This window comes from Astatotilapia calliptera, chromosome 9, assembly GCF_900246225.1.
Source record: "Astatotilapia calliptera chromosome 9, fAstCal1.2, whole genome shotgun sequence".
NCBI lineage: Eukaryota > Metazoa > Chordata > Actinopteri > Cichliformes > Cichlidae > Astatotilapia > Astatotilapia calliptera.
The window spans coordinates 6,597,238-6,615,500 of record NC_039310.1 but is presented as its reverse complement, the minus strand read 5'-3'; the positions used below and the strand labels follow the sequence as shown (position 1 = coordinate 6,615,500).

The 18,263-nt window shown below is 39.2% G+C and overlaps 1 non-coding gene across 1 annotated transcript; it reads right to left on the bottom strand.

Moving 5' to 3' along the window:
• Positions 1-353: 353 nt before the first annotated feature.
• Positions 354-435, bottom strand: trnas-aga (transfer RNA serine (anticodon AGA)). The gene has a single exon. It is a non-coding gene; the product is annotated as a tRNA-Ser (tRNA).
• Positions 436-18,263: the final 17,828 nt, after the last annotated feature.

The following is an 18,263-nucleotide window of genomic DNA, read 5'->3' as shown; positions in this document are numbered from 1 at the left end:
TCAGCAGTGCTGCCCTAATGCCCTTGCTGTTTTCTAATGTTCTCCTTCAAAGAAAAATAATTTCACTAAAAGACTCCTTCTCCTCAGGGCTGTGGACAATAAATGTTTTTAGATATGTGGGAATCTACACAAAATGAATCCAGCTGGAATGATTTGCAGCTCTACCTAATCTTGTGGCTGCCATTCAGGAACATACCTGATGTAAGCATAATACTGTGCAGCAACATTCAAGATATTTAGCACAGTAGCACAGGGAAAGTTCTGAATGTAGCTTTTTGCAACAGACATGGCCGCCACCATAACGTAGTTTATGTAGATTCAGTCTCGATAAAGATCGGACAAAAACAGAGTCACGTTGTCGGCAGGATTCGAACCTGCGCGGGGAGACCCCAATGGATTTCTAGTCCATCGCCTTAACCACTCGGCCACGACAACTTATACTACGTCACCGTCGTGCATCGCTTCTTCGCTCAGCCGAGCATTAGTTGCTAAGCATCCGTATATCCTCTGTATATTTATTGAACGTCTAATACTTTTTTAGATGAACATCATAAACAAACATATAATGAAATGATAATGGAAGATTAACTCCAGAGTTACTAACAAAAGTCTATATTTGTTTTCTTTTTGCTCCAAAGGTAAAACCTGATGGATGCGGGGTTTTAACATTTTGTTAAAAGTATTTTTAATGCCGATATTTCGATTTATTTGACAACATTGTCGACTATGTATGTAGATAAATACGAAATAAAGAAAGCGCAGATTCCTTTGACTTCCAATACCACAAGATGGCAGTAATTCACATTTCTTAAAAGGTTCCTTTGAAGTACACACAGAACGTCAGATCAAGTATTTACAAGTCTTCCAGAAATGTAAACTGGAGAGCTTTACAGTGTGAACATCTCTCTCATAAATACTACACATCAAGTCTACAGTCACTGTCCAAAAGTGTGTCAGTTAACTCTGAGATCACTTACCTGTTAGTTCTTTAAACGGATGTTTCAAGTTCTCCAGGAAGAACTTGCAGAATTTGTATAGTCCAGTGTCACATATAGAAGTTCAAAGGCTTCACAACCTTGATTTTGGTATCTAAACCATCATTATATAATGCTGATTATTTTACACAGGTTGCGCTTCTTCTTACGTGTTGCTTTTGTCTATGTTGCCTGTTTTAATAAGTACACTGAGAACAATCCCAGTTCCTTGCATGTGTACACAGACAGGATTCTGGTTTTCATTCGGTTCTTATGTGTTTATACAACACTCTGCATTTAATCATTACTTTTTATTCATTTCTGGCTGTCTTCCACAGGGTGTCGTTTGTTCTGTCCTCGTGCCCTCACTCGCAACTGAATTCCACATTAGATAAGAGTAAGACCTTGAGATATGTAGAGTAGATGGTAAAGTGATTAATAATAATGCTGGCTGGCTGCTCAGAGCTGAGATTGGCAGTGTCAGATTTGAGTCCTAGTCCTGGATATCGGTGTTGAGTAAATGTCATAGGATTACGAGATGAGAGGGCATATGTGGGCTGTTTCAGTTGGGGATAGATTGCAAAAATGTATCCCCAACTTAAACCTCAGTAAAAGGTTTCAGAACAGAGATGTGTGAGCCTGCAGGTAAAGCTGAGCTCGGATTGCTGTTTCACATGGTTCAGTAATTACCACAATTTAGCAAGAATTCTTCCCAATAATTTTAATTTATGATCCACTTTTAAGAACTCGAAACACTGAGGTGGAAATGATCTTACCCTCTAATAGTGCAATCAAGCTTCATTCAGTCTCCAATAGGTATAGAATGATAGCCTCCACCCTTCTAACTACACTGACATTTGTGGGGATGTTATTCCAGATGTAAATACAGCGCCTGGGAGGGTTGTGAAAATTAGCCATGGCGAGATGTGAGGATACACCATTTTCCTCCAAACCACGTGGACAGCAAACAGCTGGCTGCAAGCTCTGTTTTTACCGGGGGGAGCGGTGATGTGGAGGCTACCACAGGAAATCTGTATTCCTGTTGACAAAAGGATGATAGTTTTTATCCAGCTTTAATGAGCTAAGTGTCTCTTTGGTTTTTACACAATATGTGTCTGTCTGCACAGCGTTTCAGCTCCAGTGTGCGTCACTTGACCAAAAAGATCCAGCTGTTGTTAAACCGCTGCGGTCTATCCACAGAGGAATTTTACTGAATGTTTCCAGCGTCTCAGTAAGAAAGCTCAAAGATCCACTGCTCTAACTAACATCCTCCTCCTCCTCTACACCCTCTGTCTCTCCATTGTGACCAAAAATCAGAGAAAAAAAGTAAGCATTGCAACGCTAAGACTGTCGCTGTGGCAAGCAGTATTTTTTTATTTGCCGGACTGAAAGAGTAGAAAATCAAGAGTGAGAGGAACATCTGGCACAGATCAAGCGAAGAAACTGAAGAAAGGCTCTGTGTGGATTTTCTGGAATGAAAATTTCCAGAACAGCCTCACTTGAAATGACATTGCAAAATTATTTGAGAGTTTTGGGAGCACACAGTGAAAAACATGACTTCACTTTGGGGAAGGTACGCCCAGATGAGCATCATGAATGCTTGGCCAGCTGAGAGACTTTGTGCTTTGTACCATCACCAGCTGCTGCATTCATAAGTCCTGCATAACAGGCCATTATTTAGTAGGAAGCCTCCTTTTGCATCTGACCAATTATGTAAATTACCAAAGTATATACTGTATGGCAGTGGAAAGGAAAACTGCTTTTAATTATTCAGCCTGGATAACAGTTGGCCATAAACATTACAAGGCCTAACCATCAATTATGGATGAAGGTTAGAGACCTGAGTGGCACCAGAGCTGCTTTGAGGAGACGGAGTGCTGAAGGTTTATCCTGTCAAAACAACAGATAAACCTGTTATATATATATACATGTAAAGGCCCATGTATTATGTTGAAAAGATATCAGCCTAAGTTTAACTGGGCTGAGTTTTACTTTTGTCGTTATACAGATATATACCATGATGGTGCAGCGACTCAGTGTAACCTTTGAAGTGAGGAAGATTTGTCTATTCCTGTGACAGAGGTGGCAAAAAGGACCCAAACACAGGACTCACAGACAAAAACAAAGTAAATGAAAACTAACATGTAATTAGGGTTGAAAATGAATGAATAAAAGTTGCAAAATCCACAGTGGCACATACAATATATTGCCAAAAGTATTGACTCATCCATCCGAATCTTTGAATTCAGGTGTTCCAGTCACTTCTGTGGCCACAGGTGTATAAAGCAAACAAGTCCAGACAAAGCTGATGAGTGTTCAGTGAGTCGATCTGGTCATGGGGCAATGCACAGGAGCATTTCTGTGGGTCAGCCTGAGCCAGGGAGCACTGAAGACCAGTTCAGAAGTTTGACCCAGAGGATGAGCTAGGTTGAAAAACCCTTCAGGCAGCAACCCACAGGCTGAGCATAGCAAACAGACCTCTCTGGAGGGCAAAGACCTCTGGGGCTGGCCCTGTTTCCAGGCAGCATCATTTCTGTCAGGCCAGGCAGCTGCAAGGTTTGGTACTGAGTTACTGCTGCTCAGACGAGGCTTCGGTGCTGGACTGCCACAGCGACAAAGAGGAAAGTGGAATTTGCACAAAAAATAATAGAGAAGGGATGTAAAACTAATTTTACATCGTGGGCCACATGTGGGGCAGACTCCAATTTCTGTCAGGGTAAAGTTTAAATACACATTTAATCTCTGCAAAATTTTAATATAAGACAAAGAATTGCAACATCAATAGTATGTCTCAGTTTTTCTGCATGATAAAGAAATGGTAGTGTAGTAAATGAAAGAAAGCTGTCAGCACAGCTGACTGGGCTTAACTTGTATGTAAATGTGCAAAATGACAGAAATCTATCATTAGATTACTTTTTGATTGTTGTGGATGACCACAGGGGAGCGCTGTATCTATAGGAAAAGCTGGAAAACGTGAAAATACAGCTAAAAGTCCACAATTTATGTCTCCCTTACATTTTCCAAAGCCATCCAGTGGGCCGGACTGGAGTCTTTGCAGGGCTGATTATGGCTCCAGGCCTTTTGTTGCTACCAGAATATAAAAATAAATAGGAAGCAACAAACAGGATGCAAATACTAGAGACCACTGGGGAAGAGAAATAAATACAAACCAGTACTCCAAATGTGAACAGAACCAAGAGAAGAAAAGGATCCAAAGCTAAAGGCTAAAAATCCAAACAACTAAACTGAGAATACAAAACTCAAAACCCTGAGTCCAAGACACAGGACCATGACAATTCCTCAGTTATTGTTAATGAATAAGCTTTGAGGTAAAAGGTTAAAGAATTCATCCAGGCTTGCTGCGCGGCTACTGAATTCATTCAAATGAATTCATCTTGACAGTGTCCACATTTTTGCACGTACAGTATGTCCAGTGTGCACAGTAAGCTACTGTTGATGTGTATCATGTGTTCGTGTGGGCTGAACGCACTGGAAACTGAGCTCGACTGACCACAAGCAAATCCTTCAAGTTGTTGCCATGTGGTGATTAAACCTGGTCTTCTTTTCCACATAACTGGCCGATTACAGTCATCAGCAGGTTCATCGCATGTCCTGAGTCTGCCTGCTGCACTCCAGAAGTCCTGTTCCTCTGAATCTACGAGGGTCGTGCGTATGAAACTGAAAATGCTGACTTTAGAAAAGAACTTTTATGGGGACATGAAGATCAGAGCAGGCAAAGAATTTATCTGAAAGCTTTCTAGCCGGCCTGCAGAGGACTGAAATGTTGTCTGTGCTGACCACAAAGTTAGTTTAATTAAGTTGCCATGACAACTGCGACCTCCCCCAGTATCCTCTTTGCCCAGGGAACAGAGAAACCACAAGTTTGTAATCTTTCCCCCAAAGCCAAACCTTTCATTTACTTAAAATAATTTGTGTTCCCATTCCAGCCAGCTCACATTCCCAGGGTGTCAAATACTGCTGTTCTGGCTGTATCTCTGCTGTTTCTGAGGCATGTATTTGTATCTACATGTATCTGTTTTGACATCTGTGCCATAACTCACCAGATTATCGCACTCCAATCTAATGACTTGGCTTCTCGTGTAAACGCGCTGGGTAGCTTTACGCATCATTTTTTCACATCAGGGAAAATTTTTCCATTTGTTGAACAAGGACAACTGTGACACACGACAGCACGTCGGCATTAGAAATTCCAATTGTACAGAAGATAAACGATAAACTTCTTGAAAACCAAATGCCAAGCAAAGCCTGCCTTGTGTTACAGTTGATGGAGATAAATATTCAGTCCAGCAACAACAGGCGTCTGCATCCTTCAACATCAAAAGAGCCACTTTAGTTCCTCCTACCAAACAACGGGAGAAAAAGAGCAGCACACGCAGGTGACAGGGGACATATAGTATGTATTACCCTAGTTCTAACCCATGGCAGGTTGCTGACCACTGAACTAGGACAATGCGTAAAAGCAATACCTGGAATCAAGTTACAATAAGATTTTCAGAGTTCGAGAGTGGCTGTAGCTCAGAAGGTAGAGCATGTTGTCTGCTAATCAGAAGCATGCATCCACCTGTGTGTAAATGTTAGATAGAAACCACTAAGGCATTGCAAAATGAGGTAAGCTAAGTAAAAGAACACATAAAGCTACCAACAACTCAACAATCTGGTCTCCTTTCAAAAAAAATTGGAGACAATAACTCTATGAATTATGGCTTCAGCAGCTTCCAGCATCAGGCAGATTTTACACTTAAGTTAAAAACCTTTCCACTTGTGCAGACGTTTATTTGCCTCTTTTTACATGTCCCAGTGTGCATCAATTCATGATTCACATTTGGTTTGAAAAAAAAAAACACTTCCAAAGAACACTTGGCTGTCTGATAGCTGTGATACACATGCAAAATAAGTACTCTGGTATATTTACATTGACTATAAATAGGTTGTGATCAGTTGCACCACTCAAAGTCTACTACAAGTCTATGAAAATGTTTCTAAAGACTTATTATTCTTACAGTGTGGACACTGCTGTGTGTCATGACCAGAGAAGCTTTGTTATAAATGTATGGCAGCAGTGGGGTTGAGAAGAGGAGAGGATGGATGTACTGAGAGGTGGGAAGGAGTGAGGTAGTACTAGTAAATCAACATAATCACGCTGACAACAGGGGCGGATGAGTTGGATGACTGCGGTTGTAGAGACCACCCTGGATCTGGCAACCCAACAGACAGAGTCAGTGACCGAGAGGCCGGGCTACTGCTGTGTCGCTGACAGAATCTGACAGTGACCGAGCAGCTGTGGTGCCACAAAGGTTGGGTTTCTGTTGAGACAAACACTCACGCGCATAGAAGCCGGGGAGACATAAACTAGGTCACACAAACAGGCAAAATAAGACACAAACAAAGGCACAAAATAGCTCCAGGCAAACAGATTAGTGCAACTATACACTATGTCTATGACTCTTTCATTTATACGAAAAAACACAAGAGCCAATCGGGGCTTGGGAAGCAGCAGATGATATTTCACTGTAAGGAGGTAACTGAGATTTATGTTTCTCCACAAGGTGTCACAAGTACAGACATGGTACTTCTTAATTCTCAGTTAGATACAGGCTAAACAGTCTACATACCTTCCACCTTTAGTAGCATGTTCCCAAACATTTGGTCTGTTAGTTGGTCTCATTCAGGAATAATGCAGCACTTGTACAGTTTAATCAGTTATGCCAGATTTGTAACTGTTTATTTTGGGTACAATCCTTTACACTTGTGCCATATTTGACTATTTCAGACATCACAAGCTCTAAAAAGTATTTTATAAACACATTACGAACTCAGGATTTTTCATAATTATTTTAACTTGAGGAGAGGTGTAGATTGAAGTGATGATATGTTGCCTGGGGTTTAAAATTACACAGAAACATTTAAAGCATTTTGGAATTTTCAGTGAAGTAATCATGAAGAAGGAAATCAGTCATGAAACCAAAAGCATTTTTGTGCCAGGCTGCTGACATGTCTATTACCTCCGCCAAGGAGGTTGTGTTTTTGCTAGCATTTGTGTGCAGGCATGTTATTCTTTCTGTCTGTAAACACAATAAAGTTAAGAATAAATTCTGATAAAATTTTGTGGGGGTGTAGAGTCGGGGTCACATTAACAATTTTGCCTTATTTACACCAAGGTCCTCAAAAACTGAAAAGAAAAGCGTGATAACTTGGGAACTCTGAAACTCTAAAAGTGTTGGTGTGTATTGTCAACATATTTAAAATACTATAAGTATTTAAATATCATGTCACACTTGACCTCTGACCTTTCCTTCAGGGTCTAGATTGGAGGTCAAAGTACTAATAATGCTAGAAAGAGCTATTTAAAAATCTATTTCAATTCAATTTTATTTATATAGCGCCAAATCACAACAACAGTCGCCTCAAAGCGCTTTATGACAATAATAAAATGACAATAAGTTTTCACACTGACAAGAACATGCTGGCCTTGGATACTTTTCTCATTTGTATGAGTTTATGTGCGTTACAGTGATACTTCAAAACCATACAGTAAAATGTGTTTCTGAATATTTATTTATGAAAAAAAACAAACTTGTGATCAAAAACCTTTTTCATTTATTATTTATTACTAAACATTTAAATGAATTATGCTAAACAATGAAATGAATGCTAAACATGTACAGTATCCACATGAATGAAAAAATGAAGTATAATAAAATGGGTTTCAACAAAGCAAACAAAAAAGCTTGCCTCAAGTGGTCATTTGAGGAACTGCACTCATGTTATTAGCTCCATGTTGCGATACTGTATGTTATCTTGTCTTGGAGTTTGCTGCGAATTCTGCAAGACTGATGTTACAGTTTATTTACTAGGAACATTTGATGTTTCTTCTTAATTTCTGGTAATTTTCTGACTTAACACCTGCCTTACCTTTAGGCCCGCAAAAGAGAAAACAAAGCCTCTCATTTCACAGGCTTGGTCTTCACAACCATAGAAATACTGGATTACACACATGCAAACACGTTGTTTTGATAATCAGCTCATGCAGCTGTCTTTCACTTGTGTTTCCTCCCCGTTTTCCTGTTCTCATCTTGTTATCCTCTCCATTCCGTCATGTTTTCTGTTGTCCTCTGTCTCTTGCGTGCAAAGATTTGCATCAACACAAGTCTCACTTGTAAGCAACAGGAAAATTGTTTTCTGTTCCCTCTTTAATCTGCACAGCCCGCTGAGCTGTTGCATTATTTATATGTTTGTCATTATTCTCCCTTTGAGCCCCAGAGGCACACGCTTTTCTCAAATATTGTTCATTTTTCCATGTGACTCTGGCAAGAGAAGAATACCAGGCGTGGTTACACAGATACTGATTGACTGTGGCATGGAGAGTTACAAAGGCTGAAAAGGTTGTGTACAATGTAGCAACGGGACAGCTAATTAATGCCATCCACCCATTTGCATAGATCAGGCTGAGAGTGTATCCAGCTGCTACTCGTTAGTCTCCAAAAATTTACTTTAAAGGTAAAAACAAACACACTTTCTCATAACTTCTGTGCTTATGAAATCGATTGTGCTCTATTTGAGAATAGGCCTAATATAGTAGTTTTAACCGTGTATTGGTTAAACAAGGTCTTCTGCCGCAATCACCTCTCAAAAGTCTGTGATTATCCGTGAACCACGACCTTACTTAAAGTGACTGCACATTATATCATCCGCTCCTTCCAGCCCACATCCCAGCCATCTCACATAGTTTGTTGTTACTTCACAATAATCAGCTGCAGATGTGAAATTCTCATGGCCTGGCCTCATCGCAGGGTTGTAATCTTAGAAAAACACAACCTTAAGAAAAGCCCTATGACATACAGTTTCCTTAATTCGCTAGCACGTAGGACTCACAGTTTTTACACCTGTTTTTCATTTCTACCCACACTAAAGGATGACATATGCACTATGATTCGTCATGCTAACTCTGACGCAATACATCAAAGGGCTAACAATCATGTTTAACATAGTACAGGGTCTGTTATTAGCCAACTAAATAATTGTGAAAATCACAGTACTAGAGCAGCATTCAAAGCTGAATCAGTTTATTATTAATGCACACATGAAAAAACACAGTTATGTATCCGTTCTGTTTAAGTCTTGGTCTTCACGTAATGCGTACAAAATGTAATCCAACAAATGCTATCGTATCAAATTCTTTCCTGTTTGAGTCAAATATTCCACACACAATTAGTTCAAATAGGACTATTTTAATGCCACTCAAACTTTTGATCTCACAGATTAACGTGAAATGACCGCAACCTCTTTCAAACGCGTTATGTGCTGGTGGCATGTATTGTTTTACAATTATGTTGGTACACCACAGAATAAAAGGCAGTCAGTTCACAGCATTGTTGTGGTGGATGCATGAATTCCCTGGTGGTGATGCAACATAATAAAAAACAGTTGTCAGTAAGAGGTGCAGCATGCAAATGCACGACTCACACCTTGGAGAACTGGGTCAAAATCCCTTCTGGGGACGTAATAATTAGGTGGAAGCAGTTTTTACTGTTGGGTTTGTAGAGGTTTGGGAAACAGAACCATTAAAGTGTGGTCATGTGAGTGAACTGATTTCCACAGCGCAGGCATGGAAGTGTGGTCTTTTCATGTATTTCTGAGAAAACAAAACATTTTTAGCAGATACTGCACATACTTATGCAGCTAGCAGCTAGTTAGCCTATAGTACTTTATCCTCTTGGCTGACTGGCCTCTTGATTGCGTCACATGCTTTCATAATTTCTGAGCCTAATTTAATAAGGAGAAATGTGCTACAGGAATAGCTAACAAGGATTGATACATTATTTTTTCACCATCAGCCTGTAACAGTGACAAACTGATTGATTAAAGACTAGGCTACCTAGCCTAAAGATCAAGCAGGTTTAGCTATCCAACAACTTTTTCTGCATATCGAGTCAGAGTCATGTATGGTCTGGAGCCTACCCAGTATATCATAGGCTGAGATGAAGGGCACAGCCTGGACACTGCATCTTTACCAGTCAATCACAGGACTAATTGAGAAAAAGAAAAGTTTTCATGCATAGATTTAGAGTTAGACAGATTTAGGCCTTGAGAGAGCCTTCACAGGCACAGGAAGAAGAACATCACACAGAAACACCACAGCCACCTGGATTCAAACCCAAGACCTTGATATGAGGCATTAGTGCTAACCACCACTCTGCCATGCTGCCCAAAGTTAAACACTTTGCCTTAATCTGTCAAAGACGCATGACTCTTTCTTCAGCCGGCTGGTTGCTATCTCCTTTTTCCCCAAGGCTATGCTAATATAGCCCTGTGATATCTCCAGCTTCACATTAAAAGCACAGATACTATATAAGAAAGTTTGTGAGCTCCTATTAAAATTCTCTACAGGAAAGTCATTTAAAGACTAAAAGTTAAAGGCCCAGAAAATCAAAATGATAGATGTTAAAAATATTTAGTAAAAGTTACTTTGGTGTAAGGGCCTCCTGCTTACACCAAAGTAACGAATGCTCTCTCAGTCAGATTAATACCTGATCAACTGAACCATCTCTTTCAATATATATGTTAAACAGTTATGAAAACATGTTGGGAAATAAAGCATTTATGTTATAGTATTGGGTCAGTTTGATGCACTTTTATGTTTCAGTGCCACATTATTTACCTAATTTTCCATTAAAACAATTCTGAAAGTGACAAGTTGAATTGGATTTTTTTTCCTGCACCATCACCTCGAACCAGTACTGTTACCAAAGGCCATTGAAAGCATGCAGATGTAATTTGTAGGGCTTAATAAGTGGAACAAATTTATGGGGTCAGTCTGGAATTAAATCCTAACAGCCAGTGACTTACAATAGGTCACTTCCACCCCCTGCCTTTATCCTCCAGTCAGTGATATAAAGTGGGTACATTCAGAACCTTCATGGAAACAGTTAAGGAATCTAACAACATCCGCATGTATTCCAAAACTGTAAGTATTTTCAGGCTTAAATAATGTCAGATATGCAGGTTATTGGCTTTGATTTGATTAATGAGATTAGATTAGAGCTTTATGTTAAACTCTCTTTCTGTCCCAATTATTCTGCATAGTTCAGAGAACATAGTGAGTTCTCTAATCACTATAATCACTGTTTACAAGATCTGGGTCAACATCATGATAGGGTCATGACATTGTAAGGTCATAGTTTTAAAGCAAGTTCTCATGGAATTGCTAAACACATAAAGTATCTTTATGAAAAAATTATAAATTCACACAAATTTAAACATTATGCCATACACAACTTTACACTGCTGACCAAAATATTAATATTAATAATAATAATAATAATAATAATAATAATAATAATAATAATAATAATAATAATAATAATCTCTCTTCATCACAGGGCCAGAGATTGTTAGTTTTGTTGCTGTTGTACATTTGAAGGTCTAAACTCCAAAAATGGAAATGGTTTGCTGACAGCATTTTGGCTGGAGTCCATTTAACAAGCGCATCATTTATGTGAGAACTTATCGTCATATTAGCAACCAAGCTATCAAGCTAGCTGCAACCTAGATGGCCGTGTGTTAGCTTATCTGTATGTTATAAATATATAAATAAGTACATCACTTGAATAAATTGTGTGAACCAGTTAGAATGTAAACTTGCTATAATGTTAGAGCCAGGTTACTTGCTAGTGGGTTAGCCATTGGGAGCTAAAAGTCCATCCATTAAAAAAAAGACTTCCATTTTCACCATAGGAATTTCATATATAGGAAGATTTATAGTACTGCTAAAGTCTTAAGGCACATAGATGTAATGATTTTTTGGTATATGAACCAAATAAGCTCAATAAGAACTTTTGCCACTGATTTTGTGACTTGCAGAGCTTCCAAAGCAATGTGGTGCCTTTTGCAAGCTCAGGGCAAACAAGTTACATACAAAACCTTTTGCTTATTTTTATGTTTTAAAACACAATAAACATCTTAACTGTGGAAGATTCAAACCTTTTGATGATTTTTTAGGCACGTATCAAAGTTAGGCTAAGTTCAGCTTGCTCAGTGTGTTTGTTCAGAGTTACACTATACTGCATACAGGCTGTGGCTGAGAGCTTGATATATTATTGCTGCGCAAAACTAAACTGTGAAAATGTGTTGTTCTTCTTCTAAAACATAAAGAAGGTCAACTGGAAGACAAAGTTCTGAGCTACACAATGTGGTGTGCAAACAAAGCTCCACTAAAGTCCAAGATGACACTCATTAGAGTACATCATCGGCCTTGAATAACATCTCATTCAGGCCAACTTAGGCATCCACTATAATTTAAATGCAGAATATAGATTGCACTGGGTGAATTTGTTTAGCTTGAAAAAGGCAAAATGTTGTACCTAATGGTGGGGTTTTTTCTCTCGATAGGCCATTGCCTGCTCTCATGCCGATGGAGGTCCATCATCAGGCATACTGATGATGAAGAAAGTTTTCTTGAAATCTATTCCTTATATAATTTCTCTGTGATAACCATTATGAGTCCTAAATGCTGCATTTTTCTCCACAATAGGCACAAAAGCTTCTGCTCTCAATCGATATTTTCGGTGGAAATTAAAAGCAATAAAGGGTAAAGGCCTTTGAAAAAACATGGCTATAAGGTAAACAACACTGAGTCTAGTCCATCCAAAGATACAACAAAAGGGAATAAAAGAGGTCTTGTTAGTGTTTCTGAAGCTGCCAGAGTACATTGCTACTTTGACCTCATTACTGGGGGCTTACTAGTCACGGGGTTGATGAGGGGCAGAGCGGCACAGTTAAATGCCCAAGAATGCATACTCATTTACAATGCAGCAATGAGACAGACCCACGCAAACCCAGCTCGACCATTGCTCTGAAACCTCCCAAACATGACTATATACAGCAAGGGCCTGAAACATTACTGAATAACATGCAAGGCTATGAACATAAGAGCAAATACAGTCTTTGTATTTCAGGTGACTTGTTCAGATAAACTTTCAAACTATAAAGTGGCTGTTTAACTCATCACAGAGTTTTTACTGGTGGAAAAATGCACAGTGTTGGTGCATTAAGTCTGTAACCACATGTTATCATCAACATGATGGGAAAGAGATCTCCTAACTGTGTCTCTGGAGTCACATTTGAAAACCTCGCATTACTCTACTCTTTGAAGCCTTCCCAGTTTGGTTGGATGTCCTGACATACATTCCAAGAGCCCAGGCTTATCATTTTTTCCATCGTAGCCCATGGTGGGCCTTTTTGAATTGGACTTATCCTTTCTGGTATTACATTAGGTGCAAAACTGTTTTTGTGTTTTTGCTTTTTTCACTTCTTTGAACCAATGGTCTGGAGGGCTTCAACCATGCACCCAAGCCTGCTTTGAACTATGAAGATGCAGAAGCCTGCTAGTGGAACCCTGCCTCTGCCCAAAAAGCAAGAAAATACCCTGTTGTTTAAAAAAATCTATTTTTTCCTTAAATCCAAAAATAAAAGTGTTGCATCTTGTTCAGTGGTGCTTGTGTTTCAGCCTTCCTTACTTCGGCCATGTCCCTGGGTACTGAGCATCTTTGCTTCTGGAAGCTATTAGCTACTTCAAAAGACTGTTACAATTTTTGAGCTATCTGTGTCCATTATGTCCCCTTTTTGACCCATTTTGCCTGAAGTAAAGAAGCTGCCTAATAACAGTGCACACTTTGATATAAGATGTTCAGCATTCTGGGCCACATTACACAAATAAATATCACCGGAGAATGTTTAAATCCAACAAGTATTGCGGTTTATGTAGCTTGGAGTGAAAAAATATGCATAGAAATAAAGACGAGGTCAAAATACTCACTTAATAATTTTGCACAAAGTGTATATGCCATAAAAGCATTATGGCCCTGCCTTGCCTACTGTAATAACACAGAAATAGGTTATAGCCTCCATTAGCAACTTGGAGTTAGCGAGAATAGCCTTGAGGTACCTGCAGCATCTGAGACAGTGTAAGCCACCTGCAACAGATCAGATGTTTCTGTACAAGTGCAGTTATACAGCGTTTTTTTAAGATATTGCATCTAAGCAAATTTTTGTACCATTTCCTGACATTGCATTTCCCGGGAAATGGTCACAGTTGTATTTTCAGAGGATTACATTTTCCAGGATTAATCCATATTGTGTCCAACTTGAAAAGCTCTGAAAGTTTCCTGTGAATTTGTGAACTTCTTAAGCATATCAATCTTTTCGACTGAAGGTATTTCCTTCAGTGACACTCTCAGGAAAGACGTATTTTTAACTCCGTTGCTTGTAACACTCTAAGAATGGACAGAAAAAGATCATTGTTCTCTGCATCCGTTCATCCAACGCATGACAAATTTCAGGATGTAAAGAAATGACAGCCTGCAGGGACCACTAGAGGTGCTTTTGACTTTTAATTTTACTTAAGTTTACTTAACTAACATCATGTCCGTTTGGTTTGTCTGATCTTTATAAAATCATAGAAAACTTCTTTGGAGGTAATTTTTTTTAAATCATAAATTGTTTCTTAATTCTTTTGCTTTGACAAGATTTTGACAAGATGTACAAGATGATGATGTTTTTCAGATGGCTTCTACTCAGCATGTCTCTGTTTTATGTAAAGGCTGAGAACATCGAGGTTACTCAGGCTGTTCAACAGATGTCAGAATCATGTGTGCAACATGACAGCCTCAAAGGTCAGCTGGAGCCACATGTGGATCTTGTGGAGTGAGTGCCAAATGGAATTGCCATCAAACCAGTCCTGAAGTGCTGGAGAACCTGGTTTTGCTTATAGACCATAACACTCTGTATTTCTGTCAGACTAAAGGGTTACAGTTAGAACAACAATATGGATCTCGTGATATGCTTTCCCACCATTAAAAAAGGTAAAATTAGTATTACTGGCCTTCATCTTTTTCCAAGAAACAGTGCTGGTAGAGTGCACACACATGCACACAAAGGTGCTCGCTTGAAATGCAATATGGCAAAAGGGAAAAAGGGGGGAAGCATTACTGTAACCTAGATGTACTGTGATAATGTTTTGTGAAAACAGCTTCAACCCTGGTGTAAACCTGGGGAGCTGGGGAAGGGGGAGAAAGAATTCCCGTGATGGTTGGTGGTCCTCTTACAGACAAAAATGGACCCGGTGGGTTGTTTTTCCCCTGAAGCTCTACTGACAGAAGGTAGGATTCTCATATTTGAACGACTTTGGTTTGTTAAAATTAAAAGTAAATACATTATTTTAAAAAGCAGAAGTTTACACTGAATATTTCACTGAGAATATTTCACTTAATTTGCTGTGGCTAATTATTTCCCCACCCTCAGAAGTAGTAACACAAGCTTCTAACTTAAACTTTCTTACTTTCTTACATTTTTTAAGGATTTTTTCAACAAGTGGAACCGATAAAGTACATAAATCATCTTCAGATTGTTTGATTTGATTTTAATCCAAGTTTATAATTAATGTTAGTTTAGAATTTTGATTGCTGCACCATTTATACCAATTTGGTATGTTTCTAAAGTCCCATCTAGTCTGAGATCAGGCTTAAGTATTGCTATAACTACCAGCTGGACTGACATAAAATATCCACCAATAAATGCTTTGCTGCTTTTAAAATGTTTGAACTAATGTTTTTTTAGAGACCTCAGAGAATAAAATCCCAGGCCCTTCATTTAGCAGCATTGTTTGGTCTAAATTTTAACCCTTTTGCCATCCAAATACCTGTTTTCCATTAAGTTATTGCTAATTAGCATGTTAGTATAGCGCACATAACATGATATTTACATGTTATCATTGTTCTAAGCTTGTTAGCATTTAGCTAATAGCTGTGCGTACGAGTGAAAGCTGTTTGCTGGTCTAAAGTCTTGTGTCTTCTGTACCTTTTTAGGCCATTTTGAATACAAGACAGTAGTTCTTCTACAGTGTTGGGTCCCTGGCACCCCCTTCAGGATAATATCACACTGTTTATGAAAGATGGTAAGGTACTGGGTATAAATACTCGGTCTTTGCCGAGTCTTGCAAAGAATTTAAATTTATTACTAACCTAATCTGACACAGGAGCCATCTAACCAGACAAAATATATTATATCTTCTGAACAATATATTAGAAATAAGGCATAGTCAGCATGAAGCATGTCCAGCTTATTAAGTAACCATTTGCACAACTGCTTGATGGACCCTAGTCAACCTGTTTTGATTATCAGGTAAATGGTAAATGGCCTGTATTTGTATAGCGCTTTTACTAGTCCCCCCCTAGGGACCCCAAAGCGCTTTACACACCCAGTCATCCACCCATTCACACACTGGTGGAGGCAGCTACAGTTGTAGCCACAGCTGCCCTGGGGCAGACTGACAGAAGCGAGGCTGCCATATCGCACCATCGGCCCTTCTGGCCAACACCAGTAAGCGGTAGGTGAAGTGTCTTGCCCAAGGACACAGCGACCGAGACAGACCAAGCCGGGGCTCGAACCGGCAACCTTCCGATTACAAGGCGAATTCCCAACTCTTGAGCCACTCATTCTTTCATCAATAATTAGAGAAATCATATAGGAACAGGTGCATGTACACAGACTTGCCTTACTGAATAAATAAATATCACAGCTTCACTAAAAGCTTAAAATTATATAATATTAATAAACTGTTTCCTAATAGTTTTTATATGGATGATACTGTAATATTAATATGTTTAATGTGTCCTTTCGCTCTTTCTTTCTCTCTCACACACACACACAGTTGTTGTTGTCCTCCTTTCCTTTTTTCCTTTTTTAAGCACCTCTTGTACCGTTTCTCTCTCGCTGTCTGTTACTCATATGTAACTCACGCTCATGATAAAAATGACTCTTTTGTTATCTGTCCACTTCAAAAAGGAATGAACACTTTTATGTTTGTATTTTTGTCAGGAAAATGAAAAAATTAATAATAATAATAATAATAAAGGCAAATAAACTTCCTCTACACTTGTTTTTCTTTTTTTTTGCGAGGGGCAGCACTGATGACTGTCTTCATTTCGGTCCGGCCAGAGTTTGGGCTGATTGTGAGCTGTTGTTACAGCTGACCTCTGGATTAGCTCACATGTTGTCTTGTCTCAGCAAGTTTAACGTTAACTGCTTCATGTCTATCTGAATTGAATGGATTTTAAAAAGTCAATTTTCAAAAAGGTTTCGCATTCGTCCTTGGCTAACCTCATTTCTACCTGGTTCATTCTTTTTGGAAGTAGTCAATCAGCGATAGCTAGATGAGATTGGGAAAAACTACTAACCTCAGCATTGCAGGGCAGGAAGGGGCAGGTGAAATATGTGAAATAACAAACATACCCAAGATTTTCTTTGCTTCTTTTCCCCTTTTGCCTCTTGGATGAGTCCCAGACTATGCGTGAGCCCCTGAGCATGTTTCTTGAATGTCCATTACATAATCTGGCCAATGCAGAAAGTCACCCTTCAAACTGAACAGTAAACTCTTTAACTGTCTTTTAGTACAACTGAACTCCAGGGAAGACAAAACTGGATCCACTTGGACTCTCACTAAGAATGACATTTCTCCTCATACATGAAAGCCGTTAATGTAAAAATTCACACAAGCTGATGTCTTTCGTGAACTGAAGAATGAGCCAGAGACCAAAACGGTTTTAAAAATGTCCACGTTTGCCCTCACACTGGATGCTTTAAGAGCTGCAGGTCCTGGCACTTTGAGCAACGTGCCATGGGAGCACATCATGGCATTCATCTTGATTCACCACCTGCTGGGACCCACTGGAACAGATTTCAACATAAGAAGCCTTTTGAAAAAACCAAAACACAAAAAGGCTATATCAGATGCCTTGCGTTCAGATCCATCCAGTGTTTACTGAAAGCAACCTGTTTCTAATCAGAGAGAACTAAGAAATCATCTGATATCAGCAGTGACAGCAGAAGGTCACTTGGCAGCCTTTGCTCTGTCTGTCTTCTGTGTGTCTGATTTACAGCTTTTATATAGCTGGTGGCATTTATGGAATGCTCCATTGAACATCATAACTGTAGTCCTTTTCAGCAGCGTGAAACATCTTTGGTAGCGTTTCAGCATCAACAGAAGCTTTATGTATGAGTCCTCCTTTGTAAACAAAGAATCTTTTCTCTTTCATGGTTAGCACATAACTGCAACAATAAGACAGAGAACTGCAACCACAATTCTGCATAACTGGGAATATTATCCTACACTGCAACCAGCAGCTCAGTGTTTTCCATATGGCTGCTGGAGAGTTTCATGTTTACTACAGGCTCATCAGCAATTCTGACTGCGGTTGGGGATCATTTGTTTGC